At 33.9% G+C, this 8452-nt stretch overlaps 1 pseudogene; it reads left to right on the top strand.

Annotated features, from left to right (window-relative positions):
* The first annotated feature begins 4286 nt into the window (after positions 1 to 4286).
* LOC149188491 (UDP-glycosyltransferase 86A1 pseudogene) lies at positions 4287 to 4799 on the top strand (annotated as a pseudogene).
* The last annotated feature ends 3653 nt before the right edge of the window (positions 4800 to 8452 follow it).

Here is an 8452-nt window from a genome sequence, read left to right as displayed (position 1 = left end):
TCTTCCACTCCTTCTATTTTTGACAAAGATTCTTTAGTATATGAGTGAATGATAGCAGAGTCATACTGTACATTATTCAAACATCTATTTACATCATTTATTGATACTTGAACGGTATCAATTTGATCTTTAACTTCTACTGCTTTAGCTATATTAATTTCTAGGCCTTTGATTGTTGTGTTTGTCCAATTTAACTGCTCACTTGCCTTCTGTATTCTGCCATCAATGCCTAAGGCATTGTCATCTTTCTGTACCATAGGAATGGCTTTGGCTGCATTTTGGTTTTCTCCAATAACAATTCCTTTAAATGGAGGAAATGTTGATGGAGTTTCTACTTTACTTCCATCTAATGTAGTCCAGGCATGTTTATTAACTGAAGTGGTTGATGATGAACCAGTTAAGACATTTACTGGAGAAATATTATCCTTCCAAGAATAAAAGGATATCCATGAATTATTAACTTCCATGTAATGCTTCCAATCTTCAGCTAGTTGTTTCTTCTCTTGGGGAGTATAAGTCTGATCAATTTTTTTTGCTTGGGGATTAGTAAACAAATCCCAGTTAAGCATTGCTTTCATCCATTTAGCACTTATTTCAGACTTTAAACACCCATCCATAAGAGTAAAAAACTTGTGCATTTCCATTACAGCAGGGTTTTTGCAATCATCAGGGACTGGATCAAATCTACATGATGGTATAAGGCCATTTGCTTGCTCCAGATGTCCTAGACCATATCTAGGTTTCGCTGGTCTCATAAGACTCATCATCTCAGTAAATCTTGGATCTTCTCCTTCCAAAGTGATTATCTCATGCATCATGAGGACATGATCAGGTTCCTGTTCATGAGGAAAAGGAATATCTGAACATTTAGGATTGGGGCATGGATTTACAGAGGTTGATGGAGGAACTATGCCAGATCTGGGATTATGGTTTGCATGGATTGCGATTTCAGCAAGCATAAGCAAATTTACATTGTTTTGGCACTCTGGAAATTTAACTTTTAAAGAGGAAAAATTAACAATCTGAGAAAACTCAAAAAGGGAAATATGTTTATAGGAGGAAGAACTGGAACATGTAGTATCTACAGTAGAAGGATCCTTGTAATATTTAGAACTTTTACAAGCTCGTTCGATACCTCGGCGATTGATAGTAGATCTTTTGGGAAATGATAAGATTACAGAAGATTGATCTTCTTTAATGTCGGCTGAGGTGATTCTTTTTGGAATCAGAGGCTTTGGGTTTTGCACTACCCAGTGTTCAGGAAAGGTCAAGTCTTCCCATCTGATTGTTTGATGCTCAATTTTCCGGTTTTTAGCATTAGTCATAATAACTACACTTGAATTGGAGTCTCGACTGGGTGTGTGGCGGATGGCTGGCCATAAACTGTTTGTATGGCGAAAACAACCTTTTGTATGAATGGAAATATTATTTCTCTTTTGATGCATATTGAAACCAGTAGTTTGGACTTGTAGCTGGAGGATTTGGTCAATGGTTTCATCAAAAACATAGATAAAGAAATTAGGAAAACAGTGAAAATAGACTGGGCCATTGGAAAGAGGTGCAACAATTCCGCCAATCAAAGAATCAGTATACTTGTTATGTGTAATGTCACGGACAGTAGCTAACACAAAAGTATTTAACCCTTGATGGACTAAGGGACTGATTCCTACTCTTATGCATCCTAAATGCAGATATTTGGTATTTAATATTTTTGCCTCTGCTTGCAAAGCTTTGGGATTTATAAAGGGATAGTCTGAATTACATCAGAGTTTTCTTGAATTTGACTCGCAGACTCTTTTATGCTAATTCTGGTTACAGCTTTTAAATGGAACATAGATACATCACTATAAACTTTTGAGGGAGCTATTACAGGTAATTCCCATCGGGCAGATGGCTGACTTTCTTCGTACTCAAGTTCAGCTTGGTTTAGGACACGACTTGATCTTGAAGCAAACATATCTCTCAGTGGATTTTCTTCAGCCAAAGATTCTCTCTCTTCTAATTCACGGAATGAAACAGACTTCTTGAATGATTCCATTCTATATGAGTTTAAGAATAGAATACCGACCTTAAGAACCAGACGTTACTGGCTCTGATACCAATTTTAAGCAGGGGCTTCCATCACAAGCTTGCTACTTGTTGCGTCTCTTCAATTATCTCTGATAGCCAACTCCTGGTGAATCAATGGTGAACTCAGCGTGAACCTACTGAGAACTTTCACGCTCTCACGGCCTCAACAATGGCTTCCTCGCCTAACAACAACCTTGGCGTCCCTTTGTTCCTTTGGCGAACCTTTGATGAACTTCCTGTGAACTTTGGATGAAAGCTCAAAGTTTATGGTCACATGTTTCTTTACAAAGAGAATATATATCATCATTATAGTAATCATTTAAGTCAAGGTCAAGTTAAACAAATTATTTAAACAAGATTCTCTTGTTAAAAAAAACTTATTATATTAATAATTATTTAATAATTTTAAGATTATAGAATATTTTAATATTATATATTATATTTTAAAATATATATATACATCATTTTAATAATTATTTAATTTTAAAATTAAAATTAAATTAAATATTAATTTTAATATTAGAGTTAAATTAAATATAGGAAAAAAAATATTTGTAAAATAAAAAGGGAATTGTCTTTAATGCAATTTTTTGGAAGTTTTTTTGGTGGATTTTTCCGGTATAATTTCTCTAAAATATGGCTGGAATTCATTGAAATCACAAAATTGATGAGTAAACTTGCACAATAAAAGTGCCCTAGGAGTTTTTCATGGTGCTGAAACAAATTTTCACCGAATTTGACATTGAAAACTCCAAAAACTCTCACTATAAATAACTCCAATAAAAAAATCATTTTTATATTACATTTTAATTATTAAAATTTATATATATATATATATATATATATCTATATATATATATATATATATATATATAGATATATATATATATATATAGATTATATTTTTTAGGTGTAACCTTTAATTTTTTATGAAAAAAATCACAAATATTCTTAACCACTAAAAACATATATATATTCTTAATTATAATTACTCACTTTCAAATATATATAGATTTTTAGGCCGATAGGCCTTCCTATGCATAAACTTTTTCGTCAACACTTTTATCCTGCTCCGTTTGATCAGGTCAGACAATTTCAACCATTGATTTGAAGTGTCACTACTTTTTCCAGCATGGCAAGATATTTTTACTGCTTTTTCCCATTCTTTTATGCTACTCTTGAAGATATTTTTACTGTTTTTTCCGTTTCTTTGGTTTGCCAGTTGTTGTTGCTATTCTTCTTTCCTGGCTTTTGGCAAACACTGTTCTTCTTCCTGACTTTTGGCGAGCACTAATTAGTATTAAATTATATACCTCATACACCCATTAAAACTACCTGCTGCCAACTCTTTAGACTTAATCCCCAAACCCCCAAAGCCGCGGTTTGAAGCTCTGTAAAGAGCTTTTCGAAATTTGACTTCCATTCTCTGATTGCTCTAATGTGTTCCGCTCGCTGGTGTGGTTTGTTCTAGGCGCAGTTTTGCATTTATGTTGAGCTCACAATATTCCGCCGAGACCCATCTGACTTAACAGAATTTTGTTGTTGTTCGAGGGGTTCTACACTGGCCCCTCAACCTATGTCAGCTTCCATCTTCTCCTACGATAGAAATCTCGGCTCGATCTGCAGGCCATTACCCGACAGGTGCTTATTTTCCTTCAAATTGTCATAAACACGTGTTTTTGTTCTCTAGATAAGAGTTGTTAAATATTTTTTTTTTCTCTATTTCTTTCTACAAATGGTAACTGAATTCATGTTTTTGGACTGCAGGGGTATTGTTTCACCTACACGCGGGTTCTGGCAGTCAGAAGGCTCAGGATTTCACCAAAAGTTTTGGTTGTTCGGCTCTCCGGTTGATTCCAACTCAATATATCGATTCTTACCAATAGTTTCTTCCTTAAACTGGTATGGATACCCATAATTCTAATTGGGTTCGCTCTTCGCTGGATACCCTGAAATTCTCTAATGGGTTTTGCTCACTGTTGTGGTTTGTTCTGTGCGTAGTTTGTTCTTGGCAATTCTTTTGACGATCTCGAAAGAAAGGAAGTGAATTTGAACCCTTCGGTACTGCATGTTGGTCCGTTGCTTCCCTCTGGTTTTTTGAACGGTGAACATTCCAAGGACATGAGAGTTGGAACGAGCATTTGGACAGAATGTGACTGTTCCGAGTGGCTGGATGCAAAGCCTAATTGACTAAAGCTCAGCTGGAGGAAATAGCGATGGTTTTGAAGGACAGCGGGCAGTTGTTCCTCTGGGCTCTTCGTCCAGACATAGTCTCTTCAACAGTCTCAGACAACTTACCCCACGGTTTTCTGGATGAGATAAAAGGGCAGGGGCTCATTGTTCCATGGTGCAATCAGCTGCAAGTGTTATCCCATCCGTCCGTTGTGGGATTCGTTACTCATTGCAGATGGAACTCAATGCTTGAAAGCATAGCTGGTGGAGTTCCCATGGTAGGGCTTCCATTTTGGGCGGATCAATTCACCAACAGCAAGCTCATGGTCGATGAACGGAAAATTGGATACAGATTGAGTGGTGGGAAAGGACTGATACTAAAGAAAGAGATATCCAGAACTATCAGAAAATTGTTCAGTGACGAAGGGACGGAGGTAAAGAAAAATGTCGAGGCTCTAAGAGACAATGCGAGGACTGCGGTGCGAAGAGGAGGATCTTCGGATATAAACATTGAGAGCTTCCTAGAAGGTTTGAAGGGGAACCGTATCGGTAAATAAGTGCATGATGGTGAACCTTCTCACACATGTTTATCACTCGTATGACGCATGATGTTTGAGCTGAGTTTATAAATGTTTTAGTTGAATTTATACAAAATTATTCGTATAAATTGGAAGTTATTTAAATTCGGAAGGGGAAAAAATTGAAATTGAGCGCTATTTGATCCTGTCTTTATATCTAAAATGTGTGGTTTCAAAACAATAAAACGACTTTAATTTAATTTCGTGGTATTCTAATATGTGCTTCGTTCCCTTTCTATTTAAGTAGAGGATGATTTAATCGATTACGCTGAATTTTACCAGTGAATCATTATAACTATTTTCGTTTATCATAAGCGTAAAGTTTTATATAATTTTTGTTTTTTATTTTTTTTTAATAATGATGGCGGTTATTCACATCATTAAAACATTTATTTATTTTACAATTTTAGTTTTGTATTTACAAAATTTAATAGAAGTGTTTTAAAGAAGTATATTTTGTTATAAGTTAAAAAGTTAAATAAAGACGTTAAGAGAAAATGTTTTCCCAAAAACTCCGTGGGTCCCCTTAACAATTGGATTTAGCAACCATTATTCCTCCATTGAGGTTTAGCCAAAAAGGACATCAAAAAATATATGGAAATTGTTTAATTATGTAGCCATTGACAATTACTTGCATTGATGCTTGGTGGGAATTCTAACCAAACAATGTTCATATATAGAATTCTAAGACATATGGATTGCCATAGAACATAAGAGAACTAAACATAGCAGATACAAAAGTGAGTGACCAAGTGACATAATAGACTATTAGTCTAATATTATGACTTGAAAATGAGCATTGGAGTTGCCTTGGTTTCGAGTTGACGGTGCAAAGCCACTGAATAGAGAAAGTGAAGTCTTCGTTTGCGAAACTTCCTAGGCTCAGGAGTCCACCTGAAGATGTTTCCAATGATTTCAATATCAAAGAAATATGGTCTGCCACCAAATTCCCTTGTTCCCTGTTGAAGGATATTGTTCCTCACTTTAGGTGGAATAGATTCAAAATGGTAAGTGACAGAGTTCTAGCCAAATAAACACCGACATCAAGAAGTGGATGCTCTTGTCACACCACCCCGACAACTACCTTGACGCAGCCTCAGAGCCATGAAAGGACTTATAATAACCAAAGATGACCAAACTAGGGTATGACTAGACATAATTGGTGTTACCCAAAATGGAACATGTGGTTTATAATAATGGCGAGGTGAAAATATAGGTAGATAGGGATTGGAATTTGAGTGAATAGGCCATGTTAGAAAGGTGTCGTCAACCACTAAAAGGATGATTGGCCTTAGATATTGTTGTAGGTATTCTTCTTGTAGACACTGGTGTTGCTAGTGGGGAAGGCATATAGAGATGTGCAAAATATTGTTAGGAAGATTAGGCACGTGATTTTTTCAGAACCAAATGGAAAATGTGCCTCGGTACTAGACACCACATAGTTCATGCTTTTGAAATTTTACTCAGAGAAAAGAAAAGATGGATTTGGTATTGCATATGAATGAGATGTATTCTTCGTATATGCTTGTCCATCTATAGAGGTTTCTTGATTTTGGGTAATTAACTTACTCTAAAATGAAATAAGACATTCAATGTGTTCTTTGTAATATAGATATAAACAAAACATCTAAAGAAAAGTAATTGCACAATGATCCAGTCCAAGAAAACAAGGTTTTCCACAAACCAATTAACTCTTCTAGGAAAATTCAACAATTCCAATTCAATAATCCTATCGGCCTCTCTTTGTACCTTTTGGAACAATTGCTAGTTAATATATTACTATTAAACTAGAAATTAAAACAATGGGATAGATGTCCCACTAGTGTAACGTCAATTTCTTAATGAAGTCCGCGATGACGTTCATTCTTTCGTGGATATTTTGGCATGAGCACCATACGTTTCTCAAATTGATGTCTCGCTTTACATTTTATATACTTTATTTGGTCTCCGTTCAAAATTTATAAGGAAGTAAATTTTTTAATATGGGAAAGTTATAGTTTTATTTTTATTTTAAATATAATTTAAAAAATAAAGCATAATTTATAGATATTTAAAATAAAAGTTAAAATTATTTTTATTTATTTTATTTTATTCTAAGGTATATTAAGTTTGAGATGGTTTATCTTAAAAAGTAAAGGATTACTCAAAAAAGTTAACAATTTTTTTTTCAAAAATATTAAAAATAGTAAAAGATCATCATAGTTTTGATAACTTAAATAGTCAAAAAAATTGATAGTGTGACAAATATTTTGAAATTTAAATATAATATGAGTGTAAGTTGATTAATCTAAGAGAAATTGATTTTCATTTTCAAACCTTCTCAGTGGCACAAAAGTAACATACTCTTTCATTCTATGGTGTTTTGGAAATTGACCAACTCCCATTTTCATTATGAAGTTTATGAGATTTTTTTCTTAATTTCACAAATGCTTATTTTCTTAATTTCCAAGATTTGGGTTAATCTTCTCCTTCTAATATTTTAGTTTACTTTTCTCCAAAGGTAACATACTCTTTCATCCTATGGTGTTTTAAAAATTGACCAACACCCATTTTCATTATGAAGTTTATGAGAATTTTTTCTTAATTTCACAAATGTTTATTTTCTTAATTTCCAAGATTTGGTTTAATCTTCTCCTTCTAATATTTTAGTTTACTTTTCTCCTTAACACTTTATCACCCTCCTTAAATTTTGATATAATAATATTTTTAATATTATCCTTATTATGTAAAATGATCTCCTCCTTTATCCACAGATGGTCTAGCGAAGTCTAGCCATCCTACCATCCTCATGCCATCATTGCTTGAGTCGAAGGTGGTGATTTCCGTTAGAGTTAGAAGTAATTTTAGGAAACCTCTTGTCTACCATGTCATTTAACTTCATCTTATAAATAAAATGCCTATTCATAATCATGTTTTCAATGGGGGAAACACCTCCTTCAATTAGGAGGATAGGATAGTGTGTATTTCCTTTAATCTTGAAATGTACATTATAAACTATTTTCTGATATGTTTTATCTTTATCCATGACTCTTTAGAGATACTACAACTCAAACCTCACATCCATCTAAAATAATAGGAGTGATAAAAGTTTCAAAGAGGAGCTTCTTTTTATCCCATATCTAAAGATCTGCTAACTTAAAATTATTTTCATAAGTACAGAATAAATTTTTCATCCTCGATTTGTCAATTTCTCAATGCTATAATTCCAGTTGAGCTTGTGATGGGTATTAATTCCAAGATAATTATATGAAGTAACTTCCTCCAAGCTGCTATTGTCATATATGATAATATCATATGTGGTTTTTCTAGATTTAATGATTGTCTTTTATTTATCAATATTAATAATCATGTGCATCTTGGAACATAACTCGAGGATTCTTAGTTGCTTTCCAAGATTGTATTGACTCCTCACCAAAATAAAAATATCGTTAGCATAAGAGAGAAGAGTTATGCCTATACCAATAGGCATGGGGTCAACACAGCATATATCTTCCAAAGACTCTTCTAGCTTATTAATGTATATGCCAAAAATGGTATGGGACAAGGGACACCCTTACTTGACTCTGAGATTACACTTAATTTGTTCTAATAAACCCCCAATGGGCTTAAGCCTCACAATAACATTCTCATAC

Source organism: Pinus tabuliformis, chromosome 3_1, assembly GCF_031772625.1.
Source record: "Pinus tabuliformis cultivar Carrire ecotype Pingquan chromosome 3_1, CPIR1, whole genome shotgun sequence".
Taxonomy (NCBI): Eukaryota; Viridiplantae; Streptophyta; class Pinopsida; order Pinales; family Pinaceae; genus Pinus; species Pinus tabuliformis.
The sequence above is the reverse complement of the archived record's forward strand: the minus strand, read 5'-3'. Positions and strand labels throughout refer to the sequence as shown.